The 7612-nt window shown below is 38.6% G+C and overlaps 1 non-coding gene across 1 annotated transcript; it reads right to left on the bottom strand.

Annotated features, from left to right (window-relative positions):
* Positions 1 to 7281: 7281 nt before the first annotated feature.
* Positions 7282 to 7357, bottom strand: Trnam-cau. The gene is given in 2 exon segments: positions 7282 to 7315; positions 7322 to 7357. It is a non-coding gene; the product is annotated as a tRNA-Met (tRNA).
* Between the last annotated feature and the right edge of the window lie 255 nt (positions 7358 to 7612).

Here is a 7612-nt window from a genome sequence, read left to right as displayed (position 1 = left end):
ATTTTCAAAATTAAAAATGGCGGATCCAATATGGATAACAAAAATTTCGTAAAATAATTTTTTTAAGATTTGTTATCTGGAGGCCGATTGTGTATCACACAACTTGGTGAAAATACAAAAGTGAGCATATTTATAACCTCATTGGTCAACATCTAGTAAATTTGCTCACTTTTGTAATTTTCACCCAAGTATTGGGTACGCAATCAACCCCCTGATACCAAATCTTTAAAAAAATTATTTTACAAAATTTTTGTCGGCCACATTGAATCCGCCATTTTCAATTTTGAAAATCTGACACCGGATTCGTAATCAGTGACCCCAAAACACTTAGATACACATTTTTAGAAAAACAAGTTTTCACAATGTCGGCCATATTGGATCCGCTATTTTGAATTTAATTTTTCATAATTTTAATTTTGACTTGAAATTCAGATTCAGCGACCTCAAAAATCCTAGAACGAATATTTTCGACTATAATCACAAACTTGCCGAATTGAGTAGAAACAGACAAATTTTTAAACTGTCTGCTTACAAAAATCATATCTCACGAAGTGGTGCCTAAGGGCAAATTTTCTAAACGGTTTTAAGAAGAGTAGTATCCTACCTAACACTTAAATCCAAATTTGTTTGTTATCACTTGTTATTCGGAAGTTCTGGTCTTTTAAATATCAGAAACTGATAAAATCATTACTTTTTCTAATTCAAGTTTAAAGTTCTCCCCTCCAGAATGGCCAAAGCTTAATTTATTTTTATTATTTTCAAGCATTAACTTATGCTAAAAAAGTATTTCAAGCAGTGATTTGTACGTCGGTCTTCAACGTTGGAGGAGAAAAAAAGATCAAAGAAACAATAAACTTTCGTGATTTCGAGGTACATTTTTACACACTTTCGAACACAAAATGCGACAGAAAAAATACTTTGCGTGGAACAAATGGTCTTAAATTTTTCTCCGTGTCTAACTAATGTTTATAGAAACTTTTCCAATTGTTAAACATTACGAACTTCGACTTTGATTTTTGCCACTTTTGGCCAGAAAATAGGCGAAACGTCCCATAGTGCGCCGTTGATAAAAAATTGCAGCGAATGTCGGCGAAGATTGGAAGAGTTAAATCGTGTGATAAACGCACTTCCACGCAACGCAATCGAATTACATATCCCTGGTTATCAGTTTTGCGGTCAGGGAACTCATTTGGAAAAACGTTTGGCAAGAGGCGATCGGGGTATTAACTCGCTGGATGCAGCGTGTCGCGAACACGATATAGCCTATTCGCATAGCAACGATATCGCAGAACGACACGCTGCCGACAATATACTCGCCGCGAAAGCGCAAAAACGTATTACCGCGAAGGATTCGGCTCTCGGGGAAAGAGCTGCTGCTACAGCCGTTTGGACGGCTATGAAGGCCAAAACAAAACTCAGTATGGGTCTGAAAACGAAGAAAAAGAATTCAACGAAGAAACAGAAAACAGCGAAGAAACGAATACTTCCGGTGGCAAAACGTTGCAGTATCCTACCGATCCTACCGTTACTGGGAGTTATCGGTTCATTGGTCGGTGGAGCGGTGGGAGTCGCAAAGGCTGTGAATGATAACAAGGCCGCGCAGCGTCAGCTGGAAGAATTGCAGCGTCATAATCGCGCCATGGAAGGTCATGGAATTTATCTCGCTCCGTACAAACGTGGACGAGGAGTTTCGAAGAGAAAAAAACGTCAAAAAGACGTTAAAAATCCCAAAAGGTGCAACTACCAACGTACAATTACAACAACTCGCAAAACTTATGCACATTCCATATTTTAGAGGTATTTTTATGCGTACTGGCCTACCAACGGGAGGAGTGCGTCGAAACAAGAACATGTCGAAGGACCGGGCACTCATTGGATGGCGTATGCGAAGAGAGGAAATCGCGTCATATAGTATGTATTTCGACAGTTTTGGTAATCTTCGACCACCGAGAGAATTGGTGCGATATCTAATAAACAACGTGACACGAATTGAGTACAATCGCATGCCTTATCAGCGTTACGATCAGAGCAATTGTGGGCAACTTTGTCTGCAGTTTCTACAAAAAGTCGATAATCAATTTAAAAGCTAGCGTTGCACATTTGACATCAGTCTCAAACATGTCACTAACGTTTACACTCACCGACAAGAGTAGCATCCTTTCGGTAAGCTACTTTCCAGCTGTTGATTTGAACTATGGTGATTACGAACTCGGTCTGACGGACTTTGAAACGTATTACACGGTCCCGAATGTAAATTCATCGAACAATAAATTCTACTATGACGACAAGAAGATTGTCATTCCCGAAGAATCGTACGAATTGCGCGACATTGGCACGTATCTGAAACGTACGCTTTTACATTCTCGTTCCAAAAATGTGAGGAAAAAAGACATCGGGGAAGATGACGATGACGAGTACCCATTGACGATTCGAGCTAACAACAATACGATGAAAAGCGAAATCAAGTGTGCTCACAGGATAAATTTTACAAAACCTAACAATATTGGATCGCTGTTGGGATTTTCAACGAATCGTATACTAGAGCCGCGACAGTGGCATGAATCGGACGTATCGATAAATATCATTAACGTAAATATTATTCGCATAGAGTGCAATGTGATCGCGGGTGCATACAGCAACGACAAGCGCGTGCATACGATACACGAGTTTTCGCCGAGCGTTCCGCCAGGATATAAGATATCGGAAATACCTGCGCAGATCATTTATCTTCCGATCGTCGTACGGAGCATTACGGATCTGACGATTCGTATTGTGGATCAGAACGGTCAACTGCTCGATTTTCGCGGGGAAGAGATCACCGTCAGATTACATGTGCGGAGGAGACAACGATAACGAGAGATGCTAGTGTTGAACGAAGTGGAACAGGCGAAAAGTTTTATCAAAGGAAAACAAATCCTATCGTCCGATAAAAAGAAACTCACTGCGTCGAACATTGAATTTTTGAAATCATTAGGCTTCAAAGTACGAAATGGTTGATATCTTGAATATTGGACGCGAGCCGATTTTTGCCAATAGCATTGTCAAAATTGAGACTCATACATACAATCCGTATGTCAATACGACGTTTGGGCATAGCGATAAAATAAGGATACCCATACAACAACAGGATTTGTACACGTTACCGTGTGAAAGCTTACCCTACATCGAAGGAAAATTGAAGAAGAAGAACAATGATGCGGAGAATTTTTTCGCAAATAATTGCGTGGCATTTATATTTGACGAAATTCGATACGAACTCAACGGCGTGGAGATTGATCGCATCAGAAACGCTGGAATAACCAGCACTATCAAGAGCTATGTATCGCTAACGTATGACAAATCGCAGATCTTGCGAAATGGATGGGATGGGACACTTTATCAGCCATACCGGAAGGAGACTTTAATTTTTGCGTACCGCTCAACATGCTTTTAGGCTTTTGCGAGGATTACAAACGCGTGGTTATTAACGCTCGTCATGAATTGATTTTGATACGAGCGCGCACTGACAACAATTCTGTCAAGGGAGATTCGAAGACGGAACCAGAAATTGAACTATTTAAAGTACAGTGGCGAATGCCTCACGTTATGTTGAATGAGGCCAATAAACTATCTTTGCTACGAGCTTTGGAAAGCGGACGATATCTGAGTATGAGTTTCCGATCATGGGAACTGTACGAGTACCCACTATTGCAGAGCACAACCAGACATTCATGGGGTATCAAATCTGCGACTCAGTTAGAGAAACCGCGATATATTATCTTTGCTCTGCAGACTGGCCGAAAGAATATCATGTCTGAAGATGCGAGCGTATTCGATGACTGTAATCTGACCAACGTGAAACTTTATCTCAACTCTGAATTTTATCCATATGATGACCTAAATTTAGACTTCAAAAAAATAAATACGCTATACTTTTTGACATGTATGCACGTTTTCGTAAAGCTTATTATGGATACGACTGCTATGAAATGCTTTGTAACGTAACCATATTTTTGATGAATGGACCTTTCGTAGTCATCGATTGCGCGCGACAGAACGAGTCTATCAAGAGCGCTACTGTGGATGTACGCATAGAATTTGATTGCAAGGAGAATGTGCCTGCAAATATTACTGCCTACTGTCTCATCTTGTACGATCGTGTCATCGAATACTGCCCATTGTCCAATGTAGTGCGTAAAATCATGTAAATTTCGATGTCAGCAGTATTCCAATATAAGAAAGATTCATGTATCGCGACGAGGTGCAGTCTCAAAGGTGTCGTCACGACTACACTAACGTTTATCGATCTGCAAGGTTTCATCGTTGGCAAAGACTCCTTCGTCGTGAAGGAGTTTGCCGCTTTCAGAGAGGGATATATTCTCTCTCATTATATCTTCGAAAACTCCGAGCCATGAAATTTTCTCAGCAAAGCGGATAGGCAGCGCCTATCCTGGTTGACGGTCAAACATCACGGATTGCAATGGGATGATGGAACGGTTCGGTACTTCACTGCTAAAGACTTGATTACAAGGGCGTTGTGGACGGTGACGGAGAATGAAACATTGCCCATCGTTTACGTAAAGGGGCTTGAAAAACGAGAATGGTTGCGGGATTTGTTACAGGACGACGCGAGAGAGGATGTCTACGCCGAAAGCATCGACGAGCACTACGAAGACGTGGAATCGTTGAATAAGATGGACGCTACACATACTTTACGTTGCCATAAACATGTATCGAATTGTGCTTTGTAAAATGTATTTAAACTGTTCAATTGGTGGCACTGTCATAAAAAATAAATGTATATTATCTATATTATATATCGATATTTTTCTTATTCCCTTCCCTGCTGAAACACTACCAGAAGATTCATGTCAACAACTAGGAAACAGTACAAAAATTAACGAATCACAAACCCTTAATTCTCAATCTCAAAATCTTTCAGTTGAGAATGAGACAAAATTTATCCGCAACGAAACTGATATATTATGTATATCCGCATTTATAATTCAAAAATACCCGGGAAAAAATGGAGATCTGACCATGTCTGATTTGATAAAATGAGATACAACGAGATCTGAAATTAAAGTAGAGTCAGATCTGATTGGATAAAATTTTATCTCGCCAGATCTGCATGGCCAGATTTGATCAGATCCAGCCAGACATGCTAAACTTTAGTCCGATTTCACAAGATCTGACCATTGCTGCTGTTCGATATTGAATCGCAGGTCCAGTCGGATCTCTTCCGATCTCATGAGATACGCATCAGATCTCACCAGGTTTGGTCAGACCCAACCAAACATATGTTGATCTCACCAAATCTGATCATTCTTAGTTTGCAGAGTTGGGTTGCTGATCGAATCAGATCTCTTCGGATCTAATCTGACATCAGATCTCCTAAAAAATTTGAGCAGACATTATGCGTCAGATCTTCCCGGATCTGAGCAGATCTTTCCGGATCTGAGCAGATCTCGACAACGTAAAACTTACAAAAATTTCGTTCTCATCATTACAGGTATTAATTTTTACATGCAATATTGGGCATTATATGAAATATAGATTACTCTGTGAAGGGGATGTTGTATGTATTTAATTAAATACATATATATTAAATAAAAATCGCATAAAATATATTTGTTCATATATTTATTAATATTTATCATAGACGAATATATTTATAGTTATATGTATACAACTATAACGATACCGATGATCGAGTGGTTTTTCGATGGTTTTTCGTCAAGTATTAGGGACGTGAGGCTTCCATTGCGCAGGCGCACAGAACGCGCGATTTTCTGCATCTCGTATGTACTCCCATGTACTCACAAGTCATATGCAGAGATGCAAACTTTGGGGCCGAGCGCCATCAAAGTGTTACACAATAATAAGTTACACTCAAGGTGTTACTTCATGATCCAATACCAGATGAAGATGATGCTGGTGTGGCAAAGAGAAATTATCTAGTAACCCATGTTTGATAATGTAACTTTTAACTGCGTATTTTTTTAAATCAGGAAACCTTGCCTTCAAGTCTTTAAGAAAAAGACAATTGAAATAAAACATTAATACTTATAACAAAACTGTATTTATTCTATCACGTCATTTTACTTATAATTAAAATATATCCTTAACATAACATAGTGTTTTTCAGTCTTTAAACATTAAATCACATTAAGTGCCTGAATTGACAACGTGTATAAGGAACTCTGCAACCCTTATAACATTATATGAGGTAGCACCAGTCCCCAAAACAAAACTACTACATCCTTTGTATGTTAATTCTCTATATCCTTACTATTAAATTATAAACTCTGCTATATGTTTAACTTTTTATATCTTTATAAAATTATAAGAGCTACTTGAATTAACAATATTCTTAAATTAAACCCTCTTAAATTAAAAATTAAAAACGTCCACCTAATTAAATGTATGAAGTTAATTTTAGAAATGAAAGTGTTTAAACTACTACACACACAGAGATTAATAGAAACGAAATCATTAATTAGGAACGAAACAGACTAGCTTAAGAATTGTATAAAATAAACGAAATCACATTTAATCTTTGGCTCCTTGGTCTCTCTGGCATTCTCTGGTATCAAGTGCTTCAATAATATGGAACTAAAAGAACCAAAGAAAAAAATTAGTGAGATTAGAAAGTAGTGTAAACAGTAAAAAAACATAGAGAAAGCAACATTACCACTTTACAACTTCTCTAGGAGTTTGTTCATTACGCTTTGATAAACCTCGAGGGCATAATCCTGCCGCTGCATACGCTCAGTGTGCCTTTTCTGTCGAGCTTCTTCCTTTTTCGTAGACTCTTCTGTTCTTGTGGCAAGTAGTCTTTTAATATTTCTTTCAGCAACACTTCTTTTTCTTCTTGAATTTAGGAGTAGATTCACAGCTATGATCACTGTTGCCTTCACTGCTGCTGCCTGCGAGTACAGAAGCTGTACTTGAAGAGCCCTGACTATCACGTTGCTTATGCCTCTTTAGTGTTGAAGCTATAGATACAGGCTTTAAAACTAGCTTGTCACCAAGAGCATCATCCATCTCTTTATAAAACTTGCACGTAGCAACTGGAAGGCCACTGCCTTTCTCATTTTGGTCCCTAGCTTTCACATAGTATTTCCTAAGGTCCTTGAATTTATCTTCACATTGCTGCCCAGTATATCCCAGAGAGGATTCTCTTTTTTTAACTTGTTGGTTATCAACTAGAATATTCTTAAGATTGCCAGTAGTAATTAACAATATTGGTGATTTTGTTGACCGTATCTGGCGATTAAAATTCTTATTGCGAAAAAATATTACCCCAGCCGGGATTCGAACCCGGGACCTCCCTACAATCCATGACGGGCGTCTTAGCCAGCTCGACCACCGGGGCTGTGGTAATATTATTCGCAATAACATGTATATTACTTAAGGGGTAAAACCACTCTAGGATTTTCAAAAAATCGAAAAATTTTTTTTGCTTAAACGATACTTTAGGGTCATAAAAACAATATGCCATTCTTGGATAACAATTTATAAAATTTTAAATGGTTTAATTATCGATTTTGCCGCAGCGCCTCAGAGCGCGCGGCACTCACGCGGCGCGCTGTGATTCATCGCTTTTGTACTTTTCCCGTTCATTTCTCTA

Source organism: Vollenhovia emeryi, unplaced genomic scaffold (assembly GCF_000949405.1).
Source record: "Vollenhovia emeryi isolate VEMERY1.0 unplaced genomic scaffold, V.emery_V1.0 DF939670.1, whole genome shotgun sequence".
Lineage (NCBI taxonomy): Eukaryota > Metazoa > Arthropoda > Insecta > Hymenoptera > Formicidae > Vollenhovia > Vollenhovia emeryi.
Note: the sequence above shows the minus strand (reverse complement) of the source record. Positions and strands in the feature narration are given on the sequence as shown.